This window comes from Theropithecus gelada, chromosome 6 (genome assembly GCF_003255815.1).
Source record: "Theropithecus gelada isolate Dixy chromosome 6, Tgel_1.0, whole genome shotgun sequence".
NCBI classification, from domain to species: Eukaryota; Metazoa; Chordata; class Mammalia; order Primates; family Cercopithecidae; genus Theropithecus; species Theropithecus gelada.
Window position 1 is genome coordinate 46,587,228 of NC_037673.1, and position 17,657 is coordinate 46,604,884.

The 17,657-nt window shown below is 39.9% G+C and overlaps 1 pseudogene; it reads left to right on the plus strand.

The window, feature by feature from the left end:
- The first annotated feature begins 4,406 nt into the window (after positions 1–4,406).
- Positions 4,407–16,020, plus strand: LOC112625745 (annotated as a pseudogene).
- The last annotated feature ends 1,637 nt before the right edge of the window (positions 16,021–17,657 follow it).

Here is a 17,657-nt window from a genome sequence, read left to right on the forward strand (position 1 = left end):
TTCATCTGAGGATATTTCCGTTTTCACCATAGCCCTTTATGGGCTTCCAAATATCACTTTGCAAATTCCTCCAAGAACTGTGTTAGCGAAAGGCTTCTTGAGGGGAAAGCTGTAACTCTGTGAGATGATTTCACAGAACACAAAGAAGTTTCTCAGAAAGCTTCTTTCTCTTTGTTATCGGAGGATACTTCCTTTCGCCCTAGAGTCTTGAAAGAAAGGGATCCGTAATATCTCTTCACAGATTCCACAGAAATAAGGCTAGCAAAGAGATCCACGAAATACAGATGTAACACTGTGAGTGGAAGTCACACATCACAAAGCAGTTTCTCAGAAAGCTTCTTTCCAGTTTTTCTCTGAGGATATTTTCTCTTTCACGAGAGCTCCCTAAGGGCTTCCAAATATCACTTTGCGAATTCCACAAGAACAGACTTAGCGAGCGGCTTCCTGAGGGGAAAGCAGTAACTCTGTGAGATGAATTAACAGAACACTAAGCAGTTTTTCAGAAAGCTTCTTTCCAGATTTCATCTGAGGATATTTTCTTTTTCACCATAGCCCTCTAAGGGCTTCCAATTAACACTTTTCAAATTCCACAAGAACTGTCTTAGCGAAAGGCTTCTTGAGGGGAAAGCTGTAACTCTGTGAGATGATTTCACAGAACACAAAGAAGTTTCTCATAGAGCTTCTTTCTCTATCTAATCGGAGTTTATTTCCTTTGGCCCTATAGTCTTCAAAGGGATCCGAAATATGTGTTCTCAGATTCCACAGCAAGAAGGCTAGCAAAGAGATCCACGAAATACAGACGTAACTCTGTGAGTGGAAGTCACACATCACAAAGCACTTTCTCAGAAAGCTTCTTTCCATTTTTTCTCTGAGGATATTTTCTTTTTGACCATAGCCCTCTATGGGCTTCCGAATATCACTTTGCGAAATCCACAAGAACGGGCTTAGCGAGCGGTTTCTTGAGGGAAAAGCTGTAACTCTGTGAGAGGAATTAACAGAACACTAAGCAGTTTCTCAGAAAGCTTCTTTCCATATTTCTTCTGAAGATATTCCCTTTTTCACCATAGCCCTCTATGGCTTCCAAACTTCGCTTTGCAAATTCCACAAGAACCCTCTTAGCCAAAGGCTTCTTCAGGGGAAAACTGTAACGCTGTGAGATGATTTCACAGAACACAAAGAAGTTTCTCAGAAAGTTTCTTTGTCTTTATTATCGGAGGATATTTCCTTTGGCCGTATAGTCTTCAAAGGGATCCGAAATATCTGTTCTCAGATTCCACAGAACTGAGGCTAGCAAAGAGATCCACGAAATACAGATGTAACTCTGTGAGTGGAAGTCACACATCACAAAGCAGTTTCTCAGAAAGCTTCTTTCCAGTTTTTCTCTGAGGATACTTTCTTTTTCACCATAGCCCTCTAGGGGTTTCCAAATATCACTTTGCAAATTCCACAAGAATAGTCGTACCGAGCGGCGTCTTGAAGGTAAAGCTGTATCTCTGTGAGATGAATTAACAGAACACTAAGCAGTTTCTCAGAAACCTTCTATCCAGATTTCATCTGAGGATATTTCCTTTTTCACCATAGCCCTCTATGGGCTTCGAAATATCAGTTTGCAAATTCCACAAGAACTGTCTTAGCTAAAGGCTTCTTGAGGGAAAAGCTGTAACTCTTTGAGATGATTTCACAGAACACAAAGAAGTTTCTCAGAAAGCTTCTTTCTCTTTGTTATGGGAGGATATTTCCTTTGGCCCTATAGTCTTCAAAGGGATCCGAAATATCTGTTCTCAGTTTCCATAGAAATAAGGCTAGCAAAGAGATACACTGAATGCAGATGTAACTCTGGTAGTGGAAGTCACACATTACAAAGCAGTTTCTCAGAAAGATTCTTTCCAGTTTTTCTCTGAGGATATTTTCTTTTTCACCACAGCCCTCTGTTGGCTTCCAAATATCACTTTCCGAATTCCACAAGAACAGGCTTAGCGAGCAGACTCTTGAGGGGAAAGCTGTATCTCTGTGAGATGAATTAACAGAACACTAAGGAGTTTCTCAGAAAGCTTCCTTCCAGATTTCATCTGAGGATATTTCCTTTTTCACCAAAGCCGTCTATGGGCTTCCAAATGTCACTTTGCAAATTCCACAAGAACTGTCTTATCGAAAGGCTTCTTGAAGGGAAAGAGTAACTCTGTAAGATGATTTCCCAGAACACAAAGAAGTTTCTCAGAAAGCTTCTTTCTCCTTGTTAACGGAGGATATTTCCTTTGGCCCTATAGTCTTCAAAGGGAACCGTATTATCTGTTCTCAATTTCCACAGAAATAAGGCTAGCAAAGAGATCCACGAAATACAGATGTAACTCTGTGAGTGGAAGTCACAGATCACAAAGCAGTTTCTCCGAAGGCTTTTTTCCTGATTTTCTCTGAGGATATTTTCTTTTTCACCATAGCCCTCTATGGGCTTCCAAATATCACTTTGCAAATTCCACAAGAACAGGCTTAGGGAGCGGCCTCTTGAGGGGAAAGCTGTAACTCTGTGAGGTGAAATAACAGAACACTAAGCAATTTCTCAGAAAGCTTCTTTCCAGATTTCATCTGAGGATATTTCCTTTTTCACCATAGCCCTCTATGGGCTTCCAAATATCACTTTGCAAATTCCACAAGAACTCTCTTAGCGAAATCCTTCTTGAGGGTAAAGATGTAACACTGTGAGATGATTTCACAGAACACATAGAAGTTTCTCAGAAAGCTTCTTTCTCTTTGTTATCGGAGGATATTTCCTTTGGCCATATAGAGTTCAAAGGGATCCGAAATATCAGTTCTCAGATTCCACAGGAATAAGGCTAGGAAAGAGATCCACGAAATACAGATGTTCCTTTGTGAGTGGAAGTCACACATCACAAAGCAGGTTCTCAGAAAGCTTCTTCCAGTTTTTCTCTAAGGATATTTTCTTTTTCACCATAGCCCTCTAAGGGCTTCCAAATACCACTTTGAGAATTCCACAAGAATAAGCTTAGCGAACGGCTTCTTGACGGGAAAGCTGTAACTCTGTGAGATGATTTCACAGAACACAAGGAAGTTTCTCAGAAAGCTTCTGCCTCTTTTTTTTCGGAGCATATTTCCTTTGGCCCTATACTCTTCAAAGGGATCCGAAATATCAGTTCTCAGATTCCACAGAAATAAGGCTAGTAAACAGATCCACGAAATACAGATGTATCTCTGTGAGTGGAAATCACACATCACAAAGTAGTTTCTCAGAAAGCTTCTTTCTAGTTACTCTCTGGGGATATTTTCCTTTTCACCATAGCCTTCTATGGGCTTCCAAATATCACTTTGCAAATTTCACCGGAACACTCTTAACGAGTGGCTTCTTGAGGGGAAAGCTGTAACTCTGTGAGATGAATTAACGGAACACTAAGCAGTTTCTCAGAAGGCTTCTTTCCAGATTCATCTGAGGATATTTCCTTTTTCACCATAGCCCTCCATGGGTTTCCAAATATCACTTTACAAACTCCACAAGAACTGTCTTAGAAAAAGGCTTCTTGAGGGGAAAGCTGTAACTCTGAGAGATGATTTCACAGAAAACAAAGAAGTTTCTCAAAAAGGTTCTTTCTCTTGGTTTTCGGAGGATATTTCCCTTGGCCCTTTAGTCTTCAAAGGGTACTGAAATACCAGTTCTAAGATTCCCCAGAAATAAGGTTAAGAGACAAATCCACGAAATACAGATGTAAATCTCTGATTCGAAGTCACACATCACAAGACAGTTTCTCAGAAATCTTCTTTCCAGTTTTTCTCTAAGGATATTTTCTTTTTCACCATAGCCCTCTATGGGCTTCCAATACCACCTTTCGAAATCAACAACAACAGGCTTAGCGAACGGTTGTTTGAAGGGAAATCTCTAACACTGTGAGATGAATTAAGAGAACACTTAGCGGTTTCTCAGAAAGATTCTTTCCAGATTTCATCTGAGGATATTTCCTTTTTTACAATCGCCCTACTTGGGCTTCCAAATATCACTTTGCAAATTCCACAAGAACTGTCTTAGAAAAAGTCTCCTTGAGGGGAAAGCTGTAACTCTGTGAGATGATTTCATAGAACATGAAGAACTTTCTCAGAAAGCTTCTTTCTCTTTGTTATTGGAGGATATTTCCGTTTGCCCTGTAGTCTTCAATGGGATCCAAAATATCAGTTCTCACATTCCACAGAAATAAGGGTAGCAAACAGAACCATGAAATACAGCTGTAAATCTGGGAGTGGAAGTCACACTTCTCAAAGCAGTTTCTCAGAAACCTTCTTTCCAGTTTTTCTCTGAGGATATTATCTTTTTCACCATAGCCCTCTATGGGCTTCCAAATATCACTTTGCGAATTTCACAGCAACGGGCTTAGTGAACGGCTTCTTGAGGGGAAGCTGTAACTCTGTGAGATGAATTAACACAACACTAAGCAGTTTCCCAGAAAGCTTATTTCCAGTTTTCCACTGAGGATATTTCCTTTTTCACCATAGCCCTCCATGGGCTTCCAAATATCACTTTGCAAATTCCACAAGAACTGTCTTAGCGAAACGCTTCCTGAGGGGAAAGCTGTAACTCTGTGAGATGATTTCACAGAACACAAAGAAGTTTCTCAGAAAGCTTCCTTTTTTTGTTTTCGGAGGATATTTCCTTTGGACCTATATTCTCAAGTGATCTGGAATATCCGTTCTCAGATTCCACAGAAATAAGGCTAGCAAACATATCCACGAAATACAGCTGTAACTCTGTCAGTGGAAGTCACATATCACAAAGCAGTTTCTCAGAAAGCTTCTTTCCAGTTTTTCTCTGGGGATATTTTCTTTTTCACCTTAGCCCTCTGTGGAATTCTAAATGTCACTTTGTAAATTCCTCAAAAGAGGATTAACGAACGGCATCCTGAGGAGAGAGCTGTAACTCTGGGAGATGAATTAAGAGAACACTAAACAGTTTCTCAGAAAGCTTCTATCCAGTTTTCATCTGAGGATATTTCCTATTTCATCATAGCCCTCCATGGGCTTCCAAATATCACTATGCAAATTCCACAAGAACAGTCTCAGCAAAGGCTTCTTGAGGAGAAATCTGTAACTCTGAGAGCTGATTTCTCAGAACACAAAGAAGATTCTCAGAAAGCTTATTTCTCTTTGTTATCGAAGGATATTTACTTTCGCCCTGTAGACTTCATAGGGATCCAAAATATGTGTAGTCAGATTCCACAGAAAGAAGGCTAGCAAACAGATCCCGGAAATACAGATGTCAGACTGTGAGTGGAAGTCACACATCAAAAAGCAGTTTCTCACAAACATTCTTCCAATTTTTTTTGAGTATATTTTCTTTTTCACCATAGCCCTCTATCGGCTTCCAAATATCACTTTTCAAATTCCAAAAGAGCAGGCTCAGTGAACGGCTTCTTGAGGGGAAAGCTGTAGCTCTGTGAGATGAATTAGGAGAACACTAAACAGTTTCTGACAAAACTTCTTTCCAGTTTTCATCTGAGTATATTTCCTTTTTCAAATTGCCCTCCATGGGCTTCCAAATATCTCTTGGATATTTCACAAGAGCAGGCTTAGCGAACGGCTTATTGAGGGGAAACCTGTAACTCTATGAGGTGAATTAACAGAACAGTAAGCTGTTGGTCAGAAAACTTCATTCCAGTTTTCTTCTGAGGATATTTACTCTTCACTGTAGCCCTCCAGGGGCTTCCAAATATGACTTTGCAAATTCCACAAGAATAGTCTTAGCGAAAGGCTTCTTGAGGGGTAAACTGTAACTCTGTGAGATGATTTCACAGAACACAAAGAAGTTTCTCAGAAAGCTTCTTTCTCTTTGATATGGGAGGATATTTCCTTTGGACCTATTATCTTCTAAGGGATCCGAAATATCAGTTCTCAGATTCCACAAAAATAAGGGTAGCAAACCGTCCACGAAATACAGATGTAAATCTGTGAGTGGAAGTCACACTTTACAAAGCAGTTCTCAGAAAGCTTCTTTCCAGTTTTTGTCAGAGGCTATTTTCTTTTTCAACATAGCTCTCTGTGGGCTTCCAAATACCACTTTGCAAATTCCACAAGAAGAGGCTTAACGAATGGATTCTTGATGGGAAAGCTGTAACTCTGTTAGATGAATTAACAGAACAGTAGGCAGTTATTCAGAAAGATTCTTTCCAGTTTTCATCTGAGGATATTTAATTTTTCACCATAGCCATCCATGGGCTTCCAAATATCACTTTGCAAATTCCACAAGATCAGTCTTAGCGAAACGCTTCTTGAGGGGTAAGCTGTAACTCTGTGAGATGATTACGGAGAACAAAAAGAAGTTTCTCAGAAAGCTGCTTTCCAATTTTCATCTGAGAATAATTCCTTTTTCAACATACACCTCAATGGGCTTCAAAATATCACTTTACAAATTCCACAAGAACAGTCTTTGCGAAAGGCCTCTTGAGAGGAAGGCTGTAACTGTGTGAGGTAATTTCACAGCACACAAAAGAGTTTCTCAGAAAGCATCTTTCACTTTGTTTTCCGAGGTTATTTCCTTTGGCCCTATAGTCTTCCATGGGATCCGAAATATAAGTTCTCAGATTCCACAGAAATAAGACTAGGAAACAGATCCAGGAAACACAGCTGTAACTCTGTGATTTGAAGTCACTCATCACAAAGCAGTTTCTCAGAAAGCATCTTTCCAGTTTTTCTCCGAGGATATTTTCTCTTTCACCATATCCCTCTAAGGGCTTCCAAATATCGCTATGCAAATTCCACAAGAACAGGCTTAACGAACGGCTTCTTGAGAGGAAAGCTCTAACTCTTTGAGATGAATTAACAGAACACTAAGCAGATTCTCAGAAAGCTTCTTTCGAATTTTCATTTGAGAATATTTCCCTCTACAACACAGCCCTCCATGGGCTTCCAAATATCACTTTGCAAATTCAAAAAGAACAGGCTTAGCGAACGGCTTCTTCATGGGAAAGCTGTAACACTGTGAGATGAATTAGGAGAACACCATGGAGTTTCTCAGAAATCTTTTTTCCAGTTTTCATCGGAGGATGCTTTCTCTTTCACCATAGCCCTCCATGGCCTTCCAAATATCACTTTGCAAATTAATCAAGAACAGTCTTAGCGAAAGGCGTCTGGAAGGGAAAGCTGTAACTGTGTGAGTTGATTTCACAGCACACAAAGAAGTTTCTCAGAAAGCTTTTTTCACTTTGTTTTCGGAGGATATTTCCTTTGGCCCTATAGTCTTCAAAGGGATCCGAAATATCAGTTCTCAGATTCCACAGAAATAAGGCTAGGAAACAGATCCATGAAACACAGCTGTAACTCTTGGAGTGGAAGTCACACATCACAAAGCAGTTTCTCAGAAAGCTTCTTTCCAGTTTTTCCCTGAGGATATTTCCTTTTTTACCATAGCCCTCTATGTGCTTCCAAATATCACTTTGCGAATTCCACAATAAGAGGCTTAGTGGACGGCTAATTGAGGGGAAAGCTCTAACTCAGTGAGATAGTTTCACAGAACACAAATAAGTTTCTCGGAAAGTTTCTCTTTGCTATCGGAGGTTATTTCATTGGGCCCTATAGACTTCAAAGGGATCCGAAATATCACTTCTCAACTTTCACAGAAATAAAGCTAGCAAAGAGATCCACGAAATACAGCTTTAACCCTGAGTGGAAGAACACATCATAAAGCAGTTTTTAAGAAAGCTTCTTTTCAGTTTTTCTCTGAGGATATTTTCTTTTTCACCGTAGCCCAATATGGGCTTCCAAATATCACTTTGAAAATTCCAGAAGAACAGGCTCAGGGAACGGCTTTTTGACGGGAAAGCGGTGATTCTGTGAGATGGATTAACAGAACACTAAGCAGTTTCTCAGAAAGCTTCTTTCCAGTTTTCATCTGAGGATATTTCCTTTTCCACCATACACCTCCATGGGCTTCCATATGTCACTTTGCAAATTCCACAAGAACAGTCTTAGCGAAAGGCTTCTTGAGGGGAAAGCTGTAACTCTGTGAGATGATTTCACAGAACACAAACAAGTTACTCAGAAAGCTGCTTTCTCTTTGTTATGGGAGCTTCCCCTCAAGAAGCCGTTCACTAAGCCTGTTCTTGTGGAATTTGCAAGGTGATATTTCTTTGCCCATAGAGGGCTACTGTGAAAAAGGAAATATCCTCAGAAGAAATCTGGAAAGAAGCTTTCTGAGAAACTGCTTAGTGTTCTGTGAAATCATCTCACAGAGCTACAGCATTCCCCTCAAGAAGCCGTTTGCTAAGACTGTTCTTGTGGAATTTCCAAAGTGATATTTGGAAGCCCATAGAGGGCTATGGTGAAAAAAAAATATCCTCAGAGAAAAACTGGAAAGAAGTTTTCTGAGAAACTGCTTTGTGATGTGTGACTTCTCTCACAGAGTTACAGCTGTGTTTCGTGGATCTGTTTGCTAGCGTTATTTCTGTATAATCTGAGAACTGATATTTCGGATCTCTTTGAAGACTACAGGGCCAAAGGAAATATCCTCCAATAACAAGGAAAAAGAATCTTTCTGAGAAACTTCTTTGTGTTCTATGAAATCATCTCACAGAGTTACAGCTTTCCCCTCAAGAAGCCTTTCGCTAAGCCTGTTCTTGTGGATTTTCCAAAGTGATATTTCCATGCCCATAGAGGGCTACGGTGAAAAAGGAAATCTCCTCAGATGAAAACTGGGAAGAAGCTTTCTGAGAAACTGCTTAGTGTTCTGTTAATTCATCTCACAGAGTTACAGCTTTCCCCTCAAGAAGCCGTTCCCTAAGCCTGTTCTTGTGGAATTTGCAAAGTGATATTTGGAAGCCCATAGAGGGCTATGGTGAAAAAGAAATTATCCTCAGAGAAAAACTGGAAAGAAGCTGTCTGAGAAACTGGTTTGTGATGTGTGACTTCCACTCACAGAGTTTCAGCTGTATTTCGTGGATCTGTTTGCTAGCCTATTTCCGTAAAATCTGAGAAATGATATTTCTGATCCCTTTGAAGACTTCGGGGCCAAAGGAAATATCCTCCAATAACAAAGAATAAGAAGCTTTGTGAGAAACTTCTTTGTGTTCTGTGAAATCATCTCACAGAGTTACAGATTCCCCTCAAGAAGCCGTTCGCTAAGTCTGTTCTTGTGGAATTTGCAAAGTGATATTTGGAAGCTCATAGAGGGCTATGGTGAAAAAGGAAATATCTTCAGAGAAAAACTGTAAAGAAGCTTTCTGAGAAACTGCTTTGTGATGTGTGACTTCCACTCACAGCGTTACAGCAGTGTTTCATGGATCTGTTTTCTAGCCTTATTTCTGTGGAATCTGAGAACTGATATTTCGGATCCCTTTGAAGACTATGGGGCAAAAGGAAATATCCTCCGAAAACAAAGAGAAAGAAGCTTTCTGAGAAACTGCTTTGTGTTCTGTGAAATCATCTCACAGAGTTACAGCTTTCCCCTCAAGAAGCCTTTTGCTAAGTCTGTTCTTGTGGAATTTGCAAGTGATATTTCGATGCCCATAGAGGGCTATGGTGAAAAAGGAAATATCCTCAGATGAAATCTGGAAAGAAGCTTTCTGAGAAATTGCTTAGTGTTCTGTGAAATCTTCTCACAGAGTTACAGTTTGCCCTCAAGAAGCCGTTCGCGAAGCTTGTTCTTGTTTAATTTGCAGAGTGATATATGGAATCGCATAGAGGGGTATGTTGAAAAAGAAAATATCCTCAGAGAGTAACTGGAAAGAAGCTTTATGAGAAACTGCTTTGTGATGTGTGACTTCCACTCACAGAGTTACATCTGTATTTCGTGTATCTATTTGCTACCCTATTTCTGTGGAATCTGAGAACTGATATTTCGGATCCCTTTAAAGACTATAGGGCCAAAGGAAATATCTTCATATAACAAACAGAAAGAAGCTTTCTGAGAAACTTCTTTGTGTTCTGTGAAATCACCTCACAGAGTAACAGCTTTCCCCTCAAGAAGCCGCTCGCTAAGCCTGTTCTTGTGGAATTTGCAAAGTGATATTTGGAAGCTCATAGCGGGCTATGGTGAAAAAGGAAATATCCTCAGATGAAATCTGGAAAGAAGATTTCTCAGAAACTGCTCTGTGATGTGTGATTTCCACTCACAGAGTTACATATGTATTTCGTGTATCTCTTTCCTAGCCTTATTTCTGTGGAATCTGAGAACTGATATTTCGGATCCGTTTGAAGACTATAGGGCCAAAGGAAATTTCCTCTGATAACAAAGAGAAAGAAGCTTTCTGAGAAACTTCTTTGTGTTCTGTGAAATCATCTCACAGAGTTACAGCTTTCCCCTCAAGAAGCCTTTCGCTAAGCCTGTTCATGTGGAATTTGCAAGTGATATTTCTATGCCTATAGAGGGCTACGGTGAAAAAGTAAATATCCTCAGATGAAATATGGAAAGAAGCTTTTGGAGAAACTGCTTAGTGTTCTGTGAAATCATCTCACAGAGTTACAGCTATCACCTCAAGAAGCCGTTCGCTAAGCGTGTTCTTGTTGAATTTGCAAAGTGATATTTGGAAGTCCTTAGAGGGCTAAGGTGAAAAAGAAAATATTCTCAGAGAAAAACTGGAAAGAAGCTTTCTTAGAAACTGCTTTGTGATGTGTGACTTCCAGTCACAGAGATATATCTGTATTTCATCGATCTGATTGCTCGACTATTCCTGTGGAATCTGAGAACTGATATTCCGGATACCTTTTAAGACTATAGGGCCAAAGGAAATATCCTCCGTTAAGAAAGGGAAAGAAGGTTTCTGAGAAACTTCTTTGTGTTCTGTGAAATCATCTCACAGAGTTAAAGCTTTCCCCTCAATAAGCCGTTCGCGAAGCCTGTTCTTGTTTAATTTGCAAAGTGATATTTCCATCCTCATAGTGGACTACGGTGAAAAAGGAAATATCCTCAGTTGAAATATGGAAAGAAGCTTTCTGAGAAACTGCTTAGTGTTCTGGGAAATCATCTCACAGGGTTACAGCTTTCCCTTCAAGAAGCCGGTCGCTAAGCCTGTTCTTGTGGAATTTGCAAAGTGATATTTGCAAGCCCTTAGAGGGCTAAGGTGAAAAACAAAATATCCTCAGATAAAATTGGAAAGAAGCTTTCTGAGAAACTGCTTTATGATGTGTGACTTCCACTCAAAGTGGTACATCTGTATTTCGTGTATCTGTTTGCTAGCCTATTTCAGTGGAATATGAGAACTAATATTTCGGATCCCTTTGAAGACTATAGGGCCAAAGGAAATATCCTCAGATAACAAAGACAAAGAGGATTTCTGAGAAACTTTTTTGTGTTCTGTGAAATCACCTCACAGAGTTACACCTTTCCCCTCAAGAAGCCGTTTGCGAAGCCTGTTCTTGGTAAAATTGCAAAGTGATATTTGGAAGCCCTTAGAGGGCTATGGTGAAAAAGAGAATATCCTCAGAGAAAAACTGGAAAGAAGCTTTCTAAGAAACTGCTTTGTGATGTGTGACTGCCACTCACAGAGTTACATCTGTATTTCGTGGATCTTTTTACTGGCCTTATTTCTGTCGAATCTGAGAACTGATATTTCGGATCCCTTTGAAGACTTCGGGGCCAAAGGAAATATCCTCCGATAACAAAGAGAAAGAAGCTTTCTGAGAAACTTCTTTGTGTTCTGTGAAATCATCTCCCAGAGTTACAGCTTTCCCCTCAAGAAGCCGTTCGCTAAGCATGTGCTTGTGGAATGTGCAAAGTGATATTTGGGAGCCCTTAAAGGGCTAAGGTTAAAAAAAAAATATTCTCAGAGAGAAACTGGAAAGAAAATTTCTGAGAAACTGCTTTATGATGTGTGATTTCCACTCACAGGGTTACAGCAGTGTTTCATGGAACTGTTTGCTAGCCTTATTTCTATGGAATAAGAGAACTGATATTTCGGATCCCTTAGAAGACTATAGGGCCAAAGGAAATATCCTCCGAGAATAAAGAGAAAGAATCTTTCTGAGAAACTTCTTTGTGTTCTGTGAAGTCATCTCACAGAGTTACAGCTTTCCCCTCAAGAAGCCTTTCGCTAAGACAGTTCTTGTGGAATTTTCAAAGTGATATTTCCATGCCGATAGAGGGCTACGGTGAAAAAGGAAATATCCTCAGATGAAATCTGGGAAGAAGCTTTCTGAGAAACTGCTTAGTGTTCTGTTAATTCATCTCACAGAGTTACAGCTTTCCCCTCAAGAAGCCGTTCGCTAAGCCCCTTGTTGTGGAATTCGCAGTGTGATATTTGGAAGCTCATACAGGGCTATGGTGAAAAAGAAAATATCCTCAGAGAAAAACTGGAAAGAAGCTTTCTGAGAAACTGCTTTGTGATGTGTGACTTCCACTCACAGAGTTACATCTGTACTTCGTGGATGTGTTTCCAGGCCTTATTTCTGTGGAATTAGAGAACTGATATTTCAGATCCCTTTGAAGACTATAGACCCAAAAGAAATATCCTCCAATAACAAAGAGAAAGAAGCTTTCAGAGAAACTTCTTTGTGTTCTGTTTAATCATCTCACAGAGTTACTTCTTTCTGCTCAAGAAGACTTTCGCTAAGACTGTTCTTGTGGAGTTTGCAAAGTGATATTTGGAAGCCCATGGAGGGCTATGGTGAAAAAGGAAATATGCTCACATTAAAACTGGAAAGAAGCTTTCTGAGAACCTGCTTAGTGTTCTGTTAATTCATCTCACAGAATTACATCTGTATTTCGTGGATTTCTTTGCTAGCCTTATTTCTGTGGAATCAGAGAACAGATATTTCGCATCCCTTTGAAGACTATAGGGCCAAAGGAAATATCTTCCGATAACAAAGAGAAAGAAGCTTTCGGAGAAACTTCTTTGTGTTCTGTGAAATCATATCACACAGTTACAGCTTTTCTCTTATGAAGCCTTTCGCTAAGACAGTTCTTTTGGAATTTGCAAAGTGATATTTGGAAACCCATAGAGGGCTATGGTGAAAAAGGAAATATCCTCAGATGAAATCTGTAAAGAAGCTTTCTGAGAAACTGCTTAGTGTTCTGTTAATTCATCTCACAGAGCTACAGCTTTCCCCTCAAGAAGCCGCTCACTAAACCTGTTCTTGTGGAATTCGCAAAGTGATATCTGGAAGCCCATAGAGGGCTATGGTGAAAAAGAAAATTTTCTCAGAGAAAAACTGGAAAGAAGCTTTCTGAGAAACTACTTTGTGATGTGTGACGTCCACTCACAGAGTTACATCTGTATTTCGTGGATCACTTTGCTAGTCTTATTTCTGTGGAATCTGAGAACAGATATTTCTGATCCCTTTCAGACTATAGGGCCCAAGGAAATATCCTCCGATAACAAAGAGAACGAAGCATTCTGAGAAACTTCTTTGTGTTCTGTGAAATCATCTCACAGAGTTACAGCTTTCCCCTCAAGAAGCCTTTCGCTAAGACAGTTCTTGTGGAATTTGCAAAGTGATATTTGGAAGCCCATAGAGGGCTATGGTGAAACAGAAAATATCCTCAGATGAAATCTGGAAGGAAGCTTTCTGAGAAATTGCTTAGTGTTCTGATAATTCATCTCACAGAGTTACAGCTTTCCCCACAAGAGGCGGCTCCCGAAGCCAGTTATTGTGGAATTCTCAAAGTGATATTTGGAAGCCAACAGAGGGCAACGATGAAAAAGAAAATATCCTCAGAGAAAAACTGGAAAGAATCTTTCTGATAAACTGCTTTGTCATGTGTGACTTCTACTCACAGAATTACATCTGTATTTCGTGGATCTCTTTGCTAGCCTTATTTCTGTGGAATCTGAGGACAGATATTTTGGATTCCTTTGAAGACTATAGGGCCAAAGGAAATATCCTCCGATAACAAAGAGAAAGAAGCTTTCTTAGAATCTTCTTTGTGTTCTCTGAAATCATCTCACACAGTTATAGCTTTCCCCTCAAGAAGCCTTTCGCTAAGAGAGTTCTTGGGGAATTTGAAAAGTGATATTTGGAAGCCCATAGAGGGCTATGTTGCAAAAGGAAATATCCTCAGACGAAATCTGGAAAGAAGCTTTCTCAGAAACTGCTTAGTGTTNGATAGAGTTACATCTGTATTTCGTGGATCTCTTTGCTAGCCTTATTTGTGTGGAATCTGAGAACAGATATTTCGGATCCCTTTGAAGACTATTGGGCCAAAGGAAATATCCTCCGATAGGAAAGAGGAAGAAGCTTTCTGAGAAACGTCTTTGTGTTCTGTGAAATCATCTCACAGAGTTACAGCTTTCCCCTCAAGAAGACTTTCGCTAAGACAATTCTTGTGGAATTTGTAAAGTGATATTTTGAAGCCCATAGAGGGCTATGGTGAAAAAGGAAATATCCTCAGATGAAATCTGGAAAGAAGCTTTCTGAGAAACTGCTTAGTGTTCTATTAATTCATCTCACAGAGTTACAGCTTTCCCCTCAAAAAGCAACTCCCTAAGCCTGTTCTTCTGGAATTCGCAATGTGATATTTAGAAGCCCCTAGAGGGCTATGGGGAAAAAGAAAATATTCTCAGAGAAAAACTGGAAAGAAGCTTTCTGACAAACTGCTTTGTGATGTGTGACTTCCACTCACACAGTTACATCTGTATTTCGTGGATCTCTTTGCTAGTCTTATTTCTGTGGAATCTGAGAACAGATATTTCGGATCCCTATGAAGACTATAGGGCCAAAGGAAATATCCTCCGATAACAAAGAGAAAGAAGGTTTCTGAGAAACTTCTTTGTGTTCTGTGAAATCATCTCACAGAGTTACAGCTTTCCCCTTAAAAAACCTTTCACTAAGACAGTTCTTGTGGAATTGGCCAAGTGATATTTGGAACCCCTAGAGGGCTATGGTGAAAAAGGAAATATCCTCAGATGAAATCTGGAAAGAAGCTTTCTGAGAAACTGCTTAGTGTTCTGTTAATTCATCTCTCAGAGATACCGCTTTCCCTCAAGAACCCGGTCGCTACCCTGTTCTTGTGGAATTCGCAGAGTGATATTTTGACGCCCATAGAAGGCTAAGGTGAAAAAGAAAATATCCTCAGAGAAAAACTGTAAAGAAGCTTTCTGAGAAACTGCGTTGTGATGGGTGACTTCCACTCAGAGAGTTACATCTCTATTTCGTGGATTTCTTTGCTAGCGTTATTTCTGTGGAATCTGAGAACAGATATTTCGGATCCGTTTGAAGACTATAGGGCTATAGGAAATATCCTCCGATAAAAAAGAGAAAGAAGCTTTCTGAGAAACTTCTTTGTGTTCTGTGAAATCATCTCACAGAGTTACAGCTTCCCACTCAAGAAGACTTTCGCTAAGACAGTTCTTCTGGAATTCGCAAGGTGATATTTGGAAGCCCATACAGGACTATGGTGAAAAAGGAAATATCCTCAGATGAAATCTGGAAAGAAGCTTTCTGAGAAACTGCTTAGTGTTCTGTTAATTTATCTCACAGAGTTACAGCTTTCCCCTCAAAAAGCCGCTCCCTAAGCCTGTTCTTCTGGAATTCGCAATGTGATATTCGGAAGCCCTTAGAAGGCTATGGGGAAAAAGAAAATATCCTCAGAGAAAAACCGTAAGGAAGCTTTCTGAAAAACTGCTTTGTGATGTGTCACTTCCACTTGCAGAGTTACATCTGTATTTCGTGGATCTCTCTGCTAACCTTATTTCTGTGGAATCTGAGAACAGATATTTCGGATCCCTTTGAAGACTATAGGGCCAAAGGAAATAACCTCCGATAACAAAGAGAAAGAAGCTTTCTGAGAAACTACTTTGTGTTCTGTGAAATCATCTCATGGAGATACAACTTTCCCCTCAAGAAGCCTTTCGCTAAGACAGTTCTTGTGGAATTTGCAAAGTGATATATGGAAGCCTATAGAGGGCTATGGTGAAAAAGGAAATATCCTCAGATGAAATCTGGAAGGAAGCTTTCTGAGAAACTGATAGGTGTTCTGTTAATTCATCTCACAGAGTTACAGGTTTCCCCTCAAGAAGCCCCTCGCTAAGCCTGTTCTTGTGGAATTCGCAAAGTGATATTTGGAAGCCCATAGAGGGCTATGGTGAAAAAGAAAATATCCTTAGAGAAAAATTGGTAAGAAGCTTTCTGAGAAAGTGCTTGTGATGTGTGACTTCCACTCACAGAGTTACATCTGTATTTCGTGGATCTCTTTGATAGCCTTATTTCTGTGGAATCTGAGAACAGATATTTCGGATCCCTTTGAAGACTAGAGGGCCAAAGGAAATATCCTCCGATAACAAAGAGAAAGAAGCTTTCTGAGAAACTTCTTTGTGTTCTGTGAAATCATCCAACAGAGTTACAGCTTTCCCCAAAAGAAGCCTTTCTCTAAGACAGTTCTTGCATTATTTGCAAAGTGATATTTGGAAGCCCACAGACGGTTATGGTGAAAAAGGAAATATCCTCAGATGAAATCTTGAAAGAAGCTTTCTGAGAATCTCCTTAGTGTTCTGTTAATTCATCTCACAGAGTTACAGCTTTCCTCTTAAGAATCCGCTCGCTAAGCCTGTTCTTGAGGAATTTGCAAAGTTATATTTGGAAGCCCATAGAGGGCTATGGTGAAACAGAAATTATCCTCAGAGAAAAACTGGAGAGAAGCTCTCTGAGAAACTGGTTTGTGATGTGTGACTTCCACTCACAGAGTTACATCTGTATTTCGTGGATCTCTTTGCTAGCCTGATTTCTGTGGAATCTGAAAACAGATATTTCGGATCCCTTTGAAGAATATAGGGCCAAAGGAAATATCCTCGGATAACAAAGAGAAAGAAGCTTTCTGAGAAACTTCTTTGTCTTCTGTGAAATCATGTCACAGAATTACAACTTTCCCCTTAAGAAGCCTTTCGCTAAGACAGTTCTGGGGAATTGGCAAAGTGATATTTGGAAGCCCATATAGGTCTATGGTGAAAAGGAAATATCCTCAGATGAAATCTGGAAGGAAGCTTTCTGAGAAATTGCTAGGTGATCTGTTAATTCATCTCACAGAGTTACACCTTTCCCCTCAAGAAGCCGCTCGCTAAGCATTTTCCTGTGGAATTTGCAAAGTGATATTTGGAAGCCCATAGAGGGCTATGGTGAAAAACAAAATATCCTCAGAGAAAAACTGGAAAGAAGCTTTCAGAGAAACTGCTTTGTGATGTGTGACTTCCACTCACAGAGTTTCATCTGTATTTCCTGGATCTCTTTGCTAGCTTTATTTCTGTGGAATCTGAGAACAGATATTTCGAATCCCTTTGAAGACTATAGGGCCAAAGGAAATATACTCCGATAACAAAGAGAAAGAATGCTTCTGAGATACTTCTTTGTGTTCTGTGAAATCATCTCACAGAATTACAGCTTTCCCCTTAAAAAACCTTTCGCTAAGACAGTTCTTGTGGTATTGGCACAGTGATATTTGGAACCCCTAGAGGGCTATGGTGAAAAAGGAAATATCCTCAGATGAAATCTTGAAAGAAGCTTTCTGAGAAACTGCTTAGTGTTCTGTTAATTCATCTCACAGAGTTACAGCTCTCCCCTCAAGAAGCCGCTCGTTAAGCCTACTCTTCTGGAATTCGCAAAGTGATATTTGTAAGCCCTTGAGGGCTATGGTGAAAAATAAATTATGCTCATAGAAAAACTGGAAAGAATCTAGCTCAGAAACTGCTTTCTGATGTGTGACTTCCACTCACAGAGTTACATCTGCATTTCGTGGATCTCTT